Source organism: Aquarana catesbeiana, linkage group LG09, assembly GCF_042186555.1.
Source record: "Aquarana catesbeiana isolate 2022-GZ linkage group LG09, ASM4218655v1, whole genome shotgun sequence".
Taxonomy (NCBI): Eukaryota; Metazoa; Chordata; class Amphibia; order Anura; family Ranidae; genus Aquarana; species Aquarana catesbeiana.
In genome coordinates this window covers 24,978,366-24,993,330 of record NC_133332.1, presented here as the reverse complement: position 1 = coordinate 24,993,330, position 14,965 = coordinate 24,978,366, and the positions used below count along the sequence as shown (strand labels likewise).

The window sequence follows — 14,965 nt, the reverse complement described above, 5'->3', positions numbered from 1 at the left end:
TATTCGGTTACATCAGCATCAGGTGCTTGGTAGCTGGTGGTGATCCAAGACTGATTAATTTTTATGAAGGTCAGTCGATCGACCGAGTCGGTGGACAGACACACCCTGTGATCAGTTACAAAGCCTCCAGCAGCACTAAATGTGCATTCAGAAAGAACGCTGGATGCAGGACAGGCCAGTAGCTCAATTGCATACTGTGCAAGCTCTGGCCAGTGATCCATCCTCAAGACCCAGTAACCCAGAGGATTTTCGGTGGGAAAGGTGTCCAAGTCAGATCTTGCCCCTAGGTATTCCTGCACCAAGTAAAACAGATGCTGGCGATGGTTGCTGGAACCGATCAGCGGACTAAAAAATTGTCAGAACGCATCGGTCAGACGGCCACCTTCTCCACGGCTCCTTCTTTGACTGACCGAAGCCTCAGCAACACGTTGTCCAGAAACAGCAGTTTGTAACCTCCCAGTCTCTGGGAACGCATTGCACAGACATTTCTGCAAGGCCTCCTGAAGATGTTTCATCTTCTGCTCCCTCTGCGACAGCAAGATAAGGTCCGCAACCTTACCCTTGTAACGTGGATCAAGGAGGGTTGCCAGCCAGTATTGTTCCTTCTCCTTGATACCACGAATACAAGGATCCTTCCGCAGGCTTTGCAGGATCAGGGAGGCCATGCAGCGTAGGTTTGATGAGGCATTCAGTCCGGAGTCCTCTGGGTCACTAAGGATGACATGATCCGCAGCCACCTCCTCCCAGCCACGTACAAGTCCATGTGTTTCTTGGGACTGTAAATGATCCCTTAAAGACTGCTGCTGATGCTGAGTGCCAGGCTCCACCTCCATACTGACACAATCCTCCTCCTCCTCGTCCTCTTCCTGTGTGATTGGCGGGCACGCAGGAACACTGTCTGGATAAAGGGGGCCTTGAGTGCTAAAGAAGTCCTCCTTTTCCTGCCTCTGTTCTGCCTCAAGTGCCCTGTCCATTATTCCACGCAGCGTGTGCTCCAACAGGTGGACAAGGGGGACAGTGTCACTGATGCATGCACTGTCACTGCTCACCATCCTCGTGGCCTCCTCAAATGGTGACAGGACAGTGCATGCATCCCTGATCATGGCCCACTGGCATGGGGAAAAAAAAACAAGCTCCCCTGACCCTGTCCTGGTGCCATAGACGCACAGGTACTCATTGATGGCCCTTTGCTGCATGTGCAGCCGCTGCAGCATGGTCAACGTTGAGTTCCACCTGGTGGGCATGTCACAGATTAGGCGGTTCTTGGGCAGGTTAAATTCCTTTTTGGAGGTCTGCCAGCCGAGCACTGGCATTATATGACCGGTGGAAATGCACACAGACTTTCCTGGCCTGCCTCAGGACATACTGTAAGCCCGGGTACCTGCCCAAGAACCGCTGCACCACCAAGTTAAGGACGTGAGCCAAACAGGGCACATGGGTCATTTGTCCCTGTCGGAGGGCAGAGAGGAGGTTAGTGCCATTGTCGCAAACCACCATTCCTGCCTTAAGCTGGCGTGGCGTCAACCACCTCTGAACCTGCCCCTGCAGAGCTGACAGAACCTCTGCCCCAGTGTGGCTCCTGTCCCCCATGCACACCAGCTCAAGCACCACATGGTATCTTTTGGCTTGCATACTTGCGTAGCCCCTTGAACGCCTATGGAGCACCGCTGGTTCAGAGGACAAAGCACAGGAAGAGGCCATGGAGGAAGAAGAAGGGGGGGTGGAGGAGAGAGGTGTGTCAGAATCATTAGTAGTGGCATTTTGGAGGCGTGGTGGCGGAACATCCTCCAACACTACTGCACCTTGTCCTGCATCCTTCCCAGCTGCCAGCAGAGTCACCCAATGCGCGGTGAAACTTAGGTAACGTCCCTGTCCATGCCTGCTGGACCATGAGTCAGCAGTAATATGCACCTTACCGCTGACCGCCCTGTCCAGCGAGGCATGGACATTGCCTTCCACATGCCGGTAGAGAGCCGGAATTGCCATCCGTGAGAAAAAGTCGCGTTTGAGTACCTGCCACTGAGGAACCGCACATTCCACAAACTCACGGAAGGGGGCAGAGTCTGCCAACTAAAAAGGGAGCAGTTGAAGTGCTAGCAATTTTGCCAAGCTAGCATTCAACCGCTGGGCATGTGGATGGCTGGGAGCGGCCGTGCAGCAGCTGGGGCAGGGAAATTTGCCTGGTACAACCTGATGTCGGTGTACCAAAAGCAGATTGCCCACAAGTACTTGGCTGTGACACACCTAATTCTACACCTTCATTCCTCTCAGTGCAGGTCTCAGAGAGGACTGAAGGTATAGTGGGGTTGGAGATCTCAGCTGATGAGGAGCAAGGAGAGGTCCTCTTTGTTCTTTGGTGTGGGTCTTTTAGATACGCTTGCCAACGAACTGCATGGCAGGTCAACATATGTCTGGTCATGCATGTGGTGCCCAAGCGGGAGATGTTTTGGCCACGCGAGATACGCTTGAGACATATGTTGCAAATAGCAGCGGTGCAATCTGATGCACTCGTCTCAAAAAAGGCCCACACCAAAGAACTTTTGGAATAACACGCAGAGACTGCAGCGCCCTGCACATGCGGAGCTTTGTGGTGTGATGCAGTTAGTGTGCTGCCCTTAGGCTGGCCGCTGGAGGGCATCCTGTCTCGTTGGTGATGTGCCTCCTCCTCCTCCTCCTCTCTCCTATCAGGCACCCACGTTTAGTCAGTGACCTCATCATCCCCTCCCTCCTCATCACTGGAGCAAACCTGGCAGTATGCTGCAGCAGGGGGAGCATGACTGCCAGATTGCTGTCCTTCTTGGGCACCCCCTCTGTCCGTGCTCGTGTTACTGCCTTCATCGAGCTCAGTATCATCATCAGAGCCTTCCAAACGCTGGGCATCCTCCTGGAGCATGTACCCAACACTGTGGTCAAACAGTTCGAGGGACTCCTCAGGAGGACATGGTAGGGCTAGGGAAGGAGTCACTGATGCCATTGAGCCGAGGGAAGAGGCCGCGTTGGCAGCTGCTTTGCCAGACAAAGTACCCTGAGCATGGGTGAGAGAGAATGAGGAGGATGAGGATGGCTTGGTCATCCACTCGACCAAGTCTTCCGCATGTTGCGGCTCAACATGGCCAGCTGCCGAAAAAAAGGCCAAACGTGTCCCACGGCCATGTGCTAATATAGTTACATAGTTACATAGTAGGTGAGGTTGAAAAAAGACACAAGTCCATCAAGTCCAAACTATGTGTGTGATTATGTGTCAGTATTACATTATATATCCCTGTATGTTGCGGTTATTCAGGTGATTATCTAATAGTTTCTTGAAGCTATCAATGCTCCCCGCTGAGACCACCGCCTGTGGAAGGGAATTCCACATTCTTGCCGCTCTTACAGTAAAGAACCCTCTACGTAGTTTAAGGTTAAACCTCTTTTCTTCTAATTGTAATGAGTGGCCACGAGTCTTGGTAAACTCTCTTCTGCGAAAAAGTTTTATCCCTATTGTGGGGTCACCAGTACAGTATTTGTAAATTGAAATCATATCCCCTCTCAAGCGTCTCTTCTCCAGAGAGAATAAGTTCAGTGCTCGCAACCTTTCCTCATAACTAAGATCCTCCAGACCCTTTATTAGCTTTGTTGCCCTTCTTTGTACTCGCTCCATTTCCAGTACATCCTTCCTGAGGACTGGTGCCCAGAACTGGACAGCATACTCCAGGTGCGGCCGGACCAGAGCCTTGTAGAGTGGGAGAATTATCGTTTTATAATGCATGCCAATATTCTGTTTGCTTTATTAGCAGCAGCTTGGCATTGCATGCCATTGCTGAGCCTGTCATCTACTAGGACCCCCAGGTCCTTTTCCATCCTAGATTCCCCCAGAGGTTCTCCCCCCAGTGTATAGATTGCATTCATATTTTTGCCACCCAAATGCATTATTTTACATTTTTCTACATTGAACCTCATTTGCCATGTAGTCGCCCACCCCATTAATTTGTTCAGGTCTTTTTGCAAGGTTTCCACATCCTGCGGAGAAGTTATTGCCCTGCTTAGCTTAGTATCGTCTGCAAATACAGAGATTGAACTGTTTATCCCATCCTCCAGGTCCTTTATAAACAAATTAAATAGGATTGGTCCCAGCACAGAACCCTGGAGAACCCCACTACCCACCCCTGACCATTCTGAGTATTCCCCATTTATCACCACCCTCTGAACTCGCCCTTGTAGCCAGTTTTCAATCCTTGTACTCACCCTATGGTCCATGCCAACGGACCTTATTTTGTACAGTAAACGTTTATGGGGAACTGTGTCAAATGCTTTTGCAAAATCCAGATACACCACGTCTACGGGCCTTCCTTTATCTAGATGGCAACTCACCTCCTCATAGAAGGTTAATAGATTGGTTTGGCAAGAACGATTCTTCATGAATCCATGCTGATTACTGCTAATGATATCGTTCTTATTACTAAAATCTTGTATATAGTCCCTTATCATCCCCTCCAAGAGTTTACATACTATTGATGTTAGGCTAACTGGTCTGTAATTCCCAGGGATGTATTTTGGGCCCTTTTTAAATATTGGTGCTACATTGGCTTTTCTCCAATCAGCTGGTACCATTCCAGTCAATAGACTGTCTGTAAAAATTAGGAACAACGGTCTGGCAATCACTTGACTGAGTTCCCTAAGTACCCTCGGATACAAGCCATCTGGTCCCGGTGATTTATTAATGTTAAGTTTCTCAAGTCTAATTTTAATTCTGTCCTCTGTTAACCATGGAGGTGCTTCCTGTGTTGTGTCATGAGGATAAACACTGCAGTTTTGGTTACTGAAGCCCCCCGATTCACTCGTGAAGACTGAGGAGATGAATAATGAGGATGCACCGTCTCCACGACCAGCACTGTTGCCTCTAGACACAGAGCCTGCTTGCCCTCTTTTATTGGGTTGTGACTGTCTGCCTGTCCTTGTTGGCCTTCCAGACATACTAATGGCCTGCAGTGAGATGTAGCTGCACTAAGCTGGGATATATATACTGATACTGCAGCTAGCAAAATCAACTGCCTGCCTGTAGTATGAGAACACCACCAATCTTCTACAGGTAGCTTTACATGAACACTATGCAGAGGTCGCACAACACTAACTTGTAGCTTTAGCTGAACACTGTGCAGAGGATGCACTACACCAACGTTAAAATAATGTAGCTGCCTGCGGTAGTGATAGGATCAGGAAAACACCACCAACCTTCTACAGGTAGCTTTAGCTGAACACTGTGCAGAGGTCGCACTAGACTAACGTGTAAATAATGTAGCTGCCTGCGGTAGTGATAGGATCAGGAAAACACCACCAACCTTCTACAGGTAGCTTTAGCTGAACACTATGCAGAGGACGCACTACACCAACGTTAAAATAATGTAGCTGCCTGCGGTAGTGATAGGATCAGGAAAACACCACCAACCTTTTACAGGTAGCTTTAGCTGAACACTGTGCAGAGGTCGCACTAGACTAACGTGTAAATAATGTAGCTGCCTGCGGTAGTGATAGGATCAGGGAAACACCACCAACCTTCTACAGGTAGCTTTAGCTGAACACTGTGCAGAGGTCGCACTACACTAACGTGTAAATAATGTAGCTGTCTGCGGTAGTGATAGGATCAGGAAAACACCACCAACCTTCTACAGGTAGCTTTAGCTGAACACTGTGCAGAGGTCGCACTAGACTAACGTGTAAATAATGTACCGTAGCTGCCTGTGGTAGTGATAGGATCAGGAAAACACCACCAATCTTTTACAGATAGCTTTAGCTGAACACTGTGAAGAGGACGCACTACACTAACGTTAAAATAATGTAGCTGCCTGCGGTAGTGATAGGATCAGGAAAACACCATCAACCTTCTACAGGTAGCTTTAGCTGAACACTGTGCAGAGGTCGCACTAGACTAACATGTAAATAATGTAGCTGTCTGCGGTAGTGATAGGATCAGGAAAACACCACCAACCTTCTAGAGATAGCTTTAGCTGAACATTGTGCAGAGGTCGCACTAGACTAACGTGTAAATAATGTAGCTGCCTGCGGTAGTGATAGGATCAGGAAAACACCACCAACCTTCTACAGGTAGCTTTAGCTGAACACTGTGCAGAGGTCGCACTAGACTAACGTGTAAATAATGTAGCTGCCTGCGGTAGTGATAGGATCAGGAAAACACCACCCACCTTCTACAGATAGCTTTAGCTGAACACTGTGAAGAGGACGCACTACACTAACGTGTAAATAATGTAGCTCCCTGTTGTAGTGATAGGATCAGGAAAACACCACCAACCTTTTACAGATAGCTTTAGCTGAACACTGTGCAGAGGTCACACTACACTAACGTGTAAATAATGTAGCTGCCTGCAGTAGTGATAGGATCAGGAAAACACCACCAACCTTCTACAGGTAGCTTTAGCTGAACACTGTGCAGAGGTCGCACTAGACAAACGTGTAAATAATGTAGCTGCCTGCGGTAGTGATAGGATCAGGAAAACACCACCAACCTTCTACAGATAGCTTTAGCTGAACACTGTGAAGAGGACGCACTACACTAATGTTAAAATAATGTAGCTGGCTGCGGTAGTGATAGGATTAGGAAAACACCACCAACCTTCTACAGGTAGCTTTAGCTGAACATTGTGCAGAGGTCGCAGTAAACTAACGTGTAAATAATGTAGCTGCCTGCGGTAGTGATAGGATCAGAAAAACACCACCAACCTTCTACAGGTAGCTTTAGCTGAACACTGTGCAGAGGTCACACTAGACTAACGTGTAAATAATGTAGCTGCCTGCGGTAGTGATAGGATCAGGAAAACACCACCAACCTTCTACAGATAGCTTTAGCTGAACACTGTGAAGAGGACGCACTACACTAACGTTAAAATAATGTAGCTGCCTGCGGTAGTGATAGGATCAGGAAAACACCACCAACCTTCTACAGGTAGCTTTAGCTGAACACTGTGCAGAGGTCGCACTACACTAACTTGTACCTTTAGCTGAACACTGTTCAGAGGACGCACTACACTAACTTGTAGCTTTAGCTGAACACTGTGCAGAGGTCGCACTACACTAACTTGTAGCTTTAGCTGAGCACTGTTCAGAGGACGCACTACACTAACTTGTAGCTTTAGCTGAACACTGTGCAGAGGTCGTACTACACTAACTTGTAGCTTTAGCTGGACACTGTGAGGAGGATGCACTACACTAACTTGTAGCTTTAGAAAACACTGTGCAGAGGTCGCACTAAACTAACTTGTAGTTTTAGCTGAACACTGTGAGGAGGACGCACTACACTAATTTGTAGCTTTAGCTGAACACTGTGCAGAGGTCGCACTACACTAACTTGTAGTTTTAGCTGAACACTGTGAGGAGGATGCACTACACCAACTTGTAGCTTTAGTTGAACAATGTGGGGAGGACGCACTACCCTAACTTATAGCTTTAGCTGAACACTGTGCAGAGGTCACGCTAAACTAACTTGTAGCTTTAGCTGAACACTGTGAGGAGGACGCACTACCCTAACTTGTAGCTTTAGCTGAACACTGTGCAGAGGTCACACTAAACTAACTTGTAGCTTTAGCTGAACACTGTGAGGAGGACGCACTACACTAACTGTAAATAGTCTAGCTGCCTGACTGTGGAACTAATAGGATCAAAAGAACACCAGCAATTTTCTTCAGGTAGCTGTAAATACTGTAACAAGACAAGCCTGCCTGTCAGTAGGAAGATAACAGGAACTGATCTAGCTAAACTGAATACAGTGTATATATATATATATATATATATATATATATATATACAACACCTGGGATGCATATATATACACAATACACTGTAATTGCAGCTAACTCACTGACTGTCCTGCCTAATCTAGCTAACTCAAATGAAATGACACTGTCTCTCTCTCTCTCTAAGCACACCGGAACACACTACACAGGGCCGCCGTACAGGCGGCCTTATATAGCGTGGGGCGTGTTCTAAACCCAGTGAGCCATAATTGGCCAAACCCACCCTGGCTTTGGCCAATTACAGCTCTCTCTACCGACGGCCCTGTGATTGGCCAAGCATGCGGGTCATAGTGCATGCTTGGCCAATCATCAGCCACCAATGCACTGCGATGCCGCAGTGAATTATGGGCCGTGACACGCAACACGAATTTGGCGCGAATGGCCCATATCGTTCGCAATTCGGCGAACGATCAAACAGCCGATGTTCGAGTCGAACATGGGTTCGACTCGAACACGAAGCTTATCCCTAGTTACCAGTCGTGCCTGTGGCCTCCCTGCAGCTGATCTTTTCCCCATGACAGGTCGCACTAGACTAACGTGTAAATAATGTAGCTGCCTGCGGTAGTGATAGGATCAGGAAAACACCACCAACCTTCTACAGGTAGCTTTAGCTGAACACTGTGCAGAGGTCGCACTAGACTAACGTGTAAATAATGTAGCTGCCTGCGGTAGTTATAGGATCAGGAAAACACCACCAACCTTCTACAGGTAGCTTTAGCTGAACACTGTGCAGAGGTCGCAGTAGACTAATGTGTAAATAATGTAGCTGCCTGTGGTAGTGATAGGATAAGGAAAACACCACCAACCTTTTACAGATAGCTTTAGCTGAACACTGTGAAGAGGACGCACTACACTAACGTTAAAATAATGTAGCTGCCTGCGGTAGTGATAGGATCAGGAAAACAACACCAACCTTCTACAGGTAGCTTTAGCTGAACACTGTGCAGAGGTCACACTACACTAACGTGTAAATAATGTAGCTGCCTGCGGTAGTGATAGGATCAGGAAAACACCACCAACCTTCTACAGGTAGCTTTAGCTGAACACTGTGCAGAGGTCGCACTAGACTAACGTGTAAATAATGTAGCTGCCAGCGGTAGTGATAGGATCAGGAAAACACCACCAACCTTCTACAGATAGCTTTAGCTGAACACTGTGAAGAGGACGCACTACACTAACGTTAAAATAATGTAGCTGCCTGTGGTAGTGATAGGATCAGGAAAACACCACCAACCTTCTACAGATAGCTTTAGCTGAACACTGTGCAGAGGTCACACTACACTAACGTCTAAATAATGTAGCTGCCTGCAGTAGTGATAGGATCAGGAAAACACCACCAACCTTCTACAGGTAGCTTTAGCTGAACACTGTGCAGAGGTCGCACTAGACAAACGTGTAAATAATGTAGCTGCCTGCGGTAGTGATAGGATCAGGAAAACACCACCAACCTTCTACAGATAGCTTTAGCTGAACACTGTGAAGAGGACGCACTACACTAATGTAAAAATAATGTAGCTGCCTGCGGTAGTGATAGAATCAGGAAAACACCACCAACCTTCTACAGATAGCTTTAGCTGAACACTGTGCAGAGGTCACACTACACTAACGTGTAAATAATGTAGCTGCCTGCAGTAGTGATAGGATCAGGAAAACACCACCAACCTTCTACAGGTAGCTTTAGCTGAACACTGTGCAGAGGTCGCACTAGACAAACGTGTAAATAATGTAGCTGCCTGCGGTAGTGATAGGATCAGGAAAACACCACCAACCTTCTACAGATAGCTTTAGCTGAACACTGTGAAGAGGACGCACTACACTAATGTTAAAATAATGTAGCTGGCTGCGGTAGTGATAGGATCAGGAAAACACCACCAACCTTCTAGAGATAGCTTTAGCTGAACACTGTGAAGAGGACGCACTACACTAATGTTAAAATAATGTAGCTGGCTGCGGTAGTGATAGGATCAGGAAAACACCACCAACCTTCTACAGATAGCTTTAGCTGAACACTGTGAAGAGGACGCACTACACTAATGTTAAAATAATGTAGCTGGCTGCGGTAGTGATAGGATCAGGAAAACACCACCAACCTTCTACAGATAGCTTTAGCTGAACACTGTGCAGAGGTCACACTACACTAACTTGTAAATAATGTAGCTGCCTGCGGTAGTGATAGGATCAGGAAAACACCACCAACCTTCTACAGGTAGCTTTAGCTGAACATTGTGCAGAGGTCGCACTAGACTAACGTGTAAATAATGTAGCGGCCTGCGGTAGTGATAGGATCAGGAAAACACCACCAACCTTCTACAGGTAGCTTTAGCTGAACACTGTTCAGAGGTCGCTGTAGACTAACGTGTAAATAATGTAGCTGCCTGCGGTAGTGATAGGATCAGGAAAACACCACCAACCTTCTACAGGTAGCTTTAGCTGAACACTGTGCAGAGTTCGCACTAGACAAACGTGTAAATAATGTAGCTGCCTGCGATAGTGATAGGATCTGGAAAACACCACCAACCTTCTACAGATAGCTTTAGCTGAACACTGTGAAGAGGACGCACTACACTAATGTTAAAATAATGTAGCTGGCTGCGGTAGTGATAGGATCAGGAAAACACCACCAACCTTCTACAGGTAGCTTTAGCTGAACATTGTGCAGAGGTCGCAGTAGACTAACGTGTAAATAATGTATCTGCCTGCGGTAGTGATAGGATCAGGAAAACACCACCAACCTTCTACAGGTAGCTTTAGCTGAACACTGTGCAAAGGTCGCACTAGACTAACGTGTAAATAATGTAGCTGCCTGCAGTAGTGATAGGATCAGGAAAACACCACCAACCTTCCACGGGTAGCTTTAGCTGAACACTGTGCAGAGGTCGCACTAGACTAACGTGTAAATAATGTAGCTGTCTGCGGTAGTGATAGGATCAGGAAAACACCACCAACCTTCTACAGATAGCTTTAGCTGAACACTGTGAAGAGGACGCACTACACTAACGTTAAAATAATGTAGCTGCCTGCGGTAGTGATAGGATCAGGAAAACACCACCAACCTTCTACAGGTAGCTTTAGCTGAACACTGTGCAGAGGTCGCACTACACTAACTTGTACCTTTAGCTGAACACTGTTTAGAGGACGCACTACACTAACTTGTAGCTTTAGCTGAACACTGTGCAGAGGTCGCACTACACTAACTTGTAGCTTTAGCTGAACACTGTTCAGAGGTCGCACTACACTAACTTGTACCTTTAGCTGAACACTGTTCAGAGGACGCACTACACTAACTTGTAGCTTTAGCTGAACACTGTGCAGAGGTCGTACTACACTAACTTGTAGCTTTAGCTGGACACTGGGAGGAGGACGCACTACACTAACTTGTAGCTTTAGAAAACACTGTGCAGAGGTCGCACTACACTAACTTGTAGTTTTAGCTGAAGACTGTGAGGAGGACGCACTACACTAATTTGTAGCTTTAGCTGAACACTGTGCAGAGGTCGCACTACACTAACTTGTAGTTTTAGCTGAACACTGTGAGGAGGATGCACTACACCAACTTGTAGCTTTAGCTGAACAATGTGGGGAGGACGCACTACCCTAACTTATAGTTTTAGCTGAACACTGTGCAGAGGTCACGCTAAACTAACTTGTAGCTTTAGCTGAACACTGTGAGGAGGACGCACTACCCTAACTTGTAGCTTTAGCTGAACACTGTGCAGAGGTCACACTAAACTAACTTGTAGCTTTAGTTGAACACTGTGAGGAGGACACACTACACTAACTGTAAATAGTCTAGCTGCCTGACTGTGGTACTAATAGGATCAAAAGAACACCAGCAATTTTCTTCAGGTAGCTCTAAATACTGTAACAAGACAAGCCTGCCTGTCAGTAGGAAGATAACAGGAACGGATCTAGCTAAACTGAATACAGAATATATATATATATATATATATATATATATACACAAAACACCTGGGATGCATATATATACACAATACACTGTAATTGCAGCTAACTCACTGACTTGCATACCAGGAAGTGCGCTACTATTTTTAAGAGGAATTTCAGGCCAAAGATATATTTTTTAGGGTACTGCTTAGAAACAATTAACATGAGTCAATGTTTCCTACAATATAGCAAAGGTTGACTTTTTGAGTTCTGTTCAACTTTGAAGGCTCTATTGAATTCCTTTGCGTTGTGTGAAGCACGTTCCAAAGTCTGACTTTTAGAAAGTCAGTATCTGATCTCATATTACAAAATGGTTCCACTGGGGGTTGAACCCAGGACCTTCTACGTGTAAAGCAGACGCGATAACCGCTACACTGTGGAACCTGCCAAAAGTGTGCCTAATTGTCAATTTTTCAGAAAGGGAAGGGTTAAACACCAAAGATTGCTTGCATCCTATAGGTCAACCTGAGATCCTTTGGCATTTCCTTGGTTTTAGGACACTTTCAAGGGGGTAGCAAAACTGGTGTTTCTGACCACTCTTTGCATAAGGGCCATAACCTAGTATCAGCCCATAGCAAAGAGCTCCAGGGTCGCTATGGTTCCCTTATAAAAGCTATACTCTGGAAGCCGTTCCTCAAGAAAATGAAGGCAGAGGGCAAAGGACTAGTTACCAGTCATGCCTGTGGCCACCCTGCTGCTAATCTTTTCCCCGTGACTGACTTACCACGTCTTGTTTTATAGCGTGTCTCTGTGTGGAGGTGGCCACCTTGGTAGAGGAAGGGATTTGCTTCCTCATGTCAGGAAGCTGCCAGCAAGGAGAAGAGTGAGCACCATAGTAGTGACATCACCAAACTTCACTCCAATTCCCCTGCAACTAGAATTCAGAGATTGCAATGCCTTAGATCTCACACAACACACACACAGCTAAGCGGCTGCGTTGAAATGAGTGCTTGGGCACGCTTGCATACCAGGAAGTGTGCTACTATTTTTAAGAGGAATTTCAGGTCAAAGATATATTTTTCAGGGTACTTCTTAGAAACAACATGAGTCAATGTTTCCTACAATATAGCAAAGATTGACTTTTTGAGTCCTGTTCAATTTTGAAGGCTCTATTGCATTCCTTTGCGTTGTGTGAGGCACGTTCCAAAGTCTGACTTTCAGAAGTCAGTATCTGATATCATATTACAAAATGGTTCCACTGGGGGTTGAACCCAGGACCTTCTGCGTGTAAAGCAGACGTGATAATCGCTACACTATAGAACCTGTGAAAAGTGTGCCTAATTGTCAATTTTTCAGAAAGGGAAGGGTTAAACACCAAAGATTGCTTGCATCCTATAGGTCAATCTGAGATCCTTCGGCATTTCTTTGGTTTTAGGACACTTTCAAGGGTGTAGCAAAACTGGTGTTTCTGACCACTCTTTGCATAAGGGCCATGACCTAGTATCAGCCCATAGCAAAGAGCTCCAGGGTAGCTATGGTTCCCGTATAAAAGCTATACTCTGGAAGCAGTTCCTCAAGAAAAGGAAGGCAGAGGGCAAAGGACTAGTTACCAGTCATGCCTGTGGCCTTCCTGCAGCTGATCTTTTCCCCATGGCTGGCTTACCTTGCCTTGTTTTATTGCGTATATCTGTGTTGAAGTGGCCACCTTAATAGAGGCAGGGCTTTGCTTCCTCATGTCAGATAGCCACCAGCAAGGAGAAGAGTGAGCACCACAGTAGTGACATCACCAAACTTCACTCCAATACCCCTGAGACTAGAAGTCAGAGTTTGCAAAGCCTTATATCTCACACAACACACACACAGCTATGCGGCTGCATCGAAAGGAGTGCTTGGGCACGCTTGCATACCAGAAAGTGCGCTACTATTTTTAAGAGGAATTTCAGGCCAAAGATATATTTTTCAGGGTACTGCTTAGAAACAATTAACATGAGTCAATGTTTCCTACAATATAGCAAAGCTTGACTTTTTGAGTTCAGTTCAACTTTGAAGGCTCTATTGCATTCCTTTGCGTTGTGTGAGGCACGTTCCAAAGTCTGACTTTTAGAAAGTCAGTATCTGATCTCATATTACAAAATGGTTCCACTGGGGGTTGAACCCAGGACCTTGTGCGTGTAAAGCAGACGTGATAAGCCCTACACTATAGAACCTGTGAAAAGTGTGCCTAATTGTCAATTTTTCAGAAAGGGAAGGGTTCAAAACCAAAGAATTCTTGCATCCTATAGGTCAATCTGAGATCCTTTGGCATTTCTTTGGTTTTAGGACACTTTCAAGGGTGTAGCAAAACTGGTGTTTCTGACCACTCTTTGCATAAGGGCCATGACCTAGTATCAGCCCATAGCAAAGAGCTCCAGGGTAGCTATGGTTCCCTTATAAAAGCTATACTCTGGAAGCCGTTCCTAAAGAAAATGAAGGTAGAGGGCAAAGGACGAGTTACCAGTCATTCCTGTGGCCTCCCTGCAGCTGATCTTTTCCCCGTGACTGACTTACCATGTCTTGTTTTATAGCGTGTCTCTGAGTAAAGGTGGCCTCCTTGCTAGAGGAAGGGCTTTGCTTCTTCATGTCAGAAAGCCACCAGCAAGGAGAAGACTGAGCACCACAGTAGTGACATCACCAAACTTCACTCCAATACCCCTGAGACTAGAAGTCAGAGTTTGCAAAGCCTTACAACACACACACAGCTATGCGGCTGCATCGAAAGGAGTGCTTGGGCACGCTTGCATACCAGAAAGTGCGCTACTATTTTTAAGAGGAATTTCAGGCCAAAGATATATTTTTCAGGGTACTGCTTAGAAACAATTAACATGAGTCAATGTTTCCTACAATATAGCAAAGGTTGACTTTTTGAGTTCTGTTCAACTTTGAAGGCTCTATTGCATTCCTTTGCGTTGTGTGAGGCACGTTCCAAAGTCTGACATTTAGAAAGTCAGTATCTGATCTCATATTACAAAATGGGTCCACTGGGGGTTGAACCCAGGACCTTATGCGTGTAAAGCAGACGTGATAACCGCTACACTATGGAACTTGCAAAAAGTGTGCCTAATTGTCAATTTTTCAGAAAGGTAAGGGTTAAAAACCAAAGAATGCTTGCATCCTATAGGTCAATCTGAGATCCTTTGGCATTTCTTTGGTTTTAGGACACTTTCAAGGGTGTAACAAAACTGGTGTTTCTGACCACTCTTTGCATAAGGGTCATGTCCTAGTATCAGCCCATATCAAAGAGCTCCAGAGTCGCTATG

The 14,965-nt window shown here is 46.2% G+C and overlaps 3 non-coding genes across 3 annotated transcripts; all 3 read right to left on the bottom strand.

Moving 5' to 3' along the window:
* Positions 1-12,040: 12,040 nt before the first annotated feature.
* TRNAV-UAC (transfer RNA valine (anticodon UAC)) lies at positions 12,041-12,113 on the bottom strand. Its single transcript has one exon. It is a non-coding gene; the product is annotated as a tRNA-Val (tRNA).
* An 806-nt stretch (positions 12,114-12,919) lies between these two features.
* TRNAV-UAC (transfer RNA valine (anticodon UAC)) lies at positions 12,920-12,992 on the bottom strand. The gene has a single exon. It is a non-coding gene; the product is annotated as a tRNA-Val (tRNA).
* A 1,686-nt stretch (positions 12,993-14,678) lies between these two features.
* On the bottom strand, positions 14,679-14,751 carry TRNAV-UAC (transfer RNA valine (anticodon UAC)). Its single transcript has one exon. It is a non-coding gene; the product is annotated as a tRNA-Val (tRNA).
* Positions 14,752-14,965: the final 214 nt, after the last annotated feature.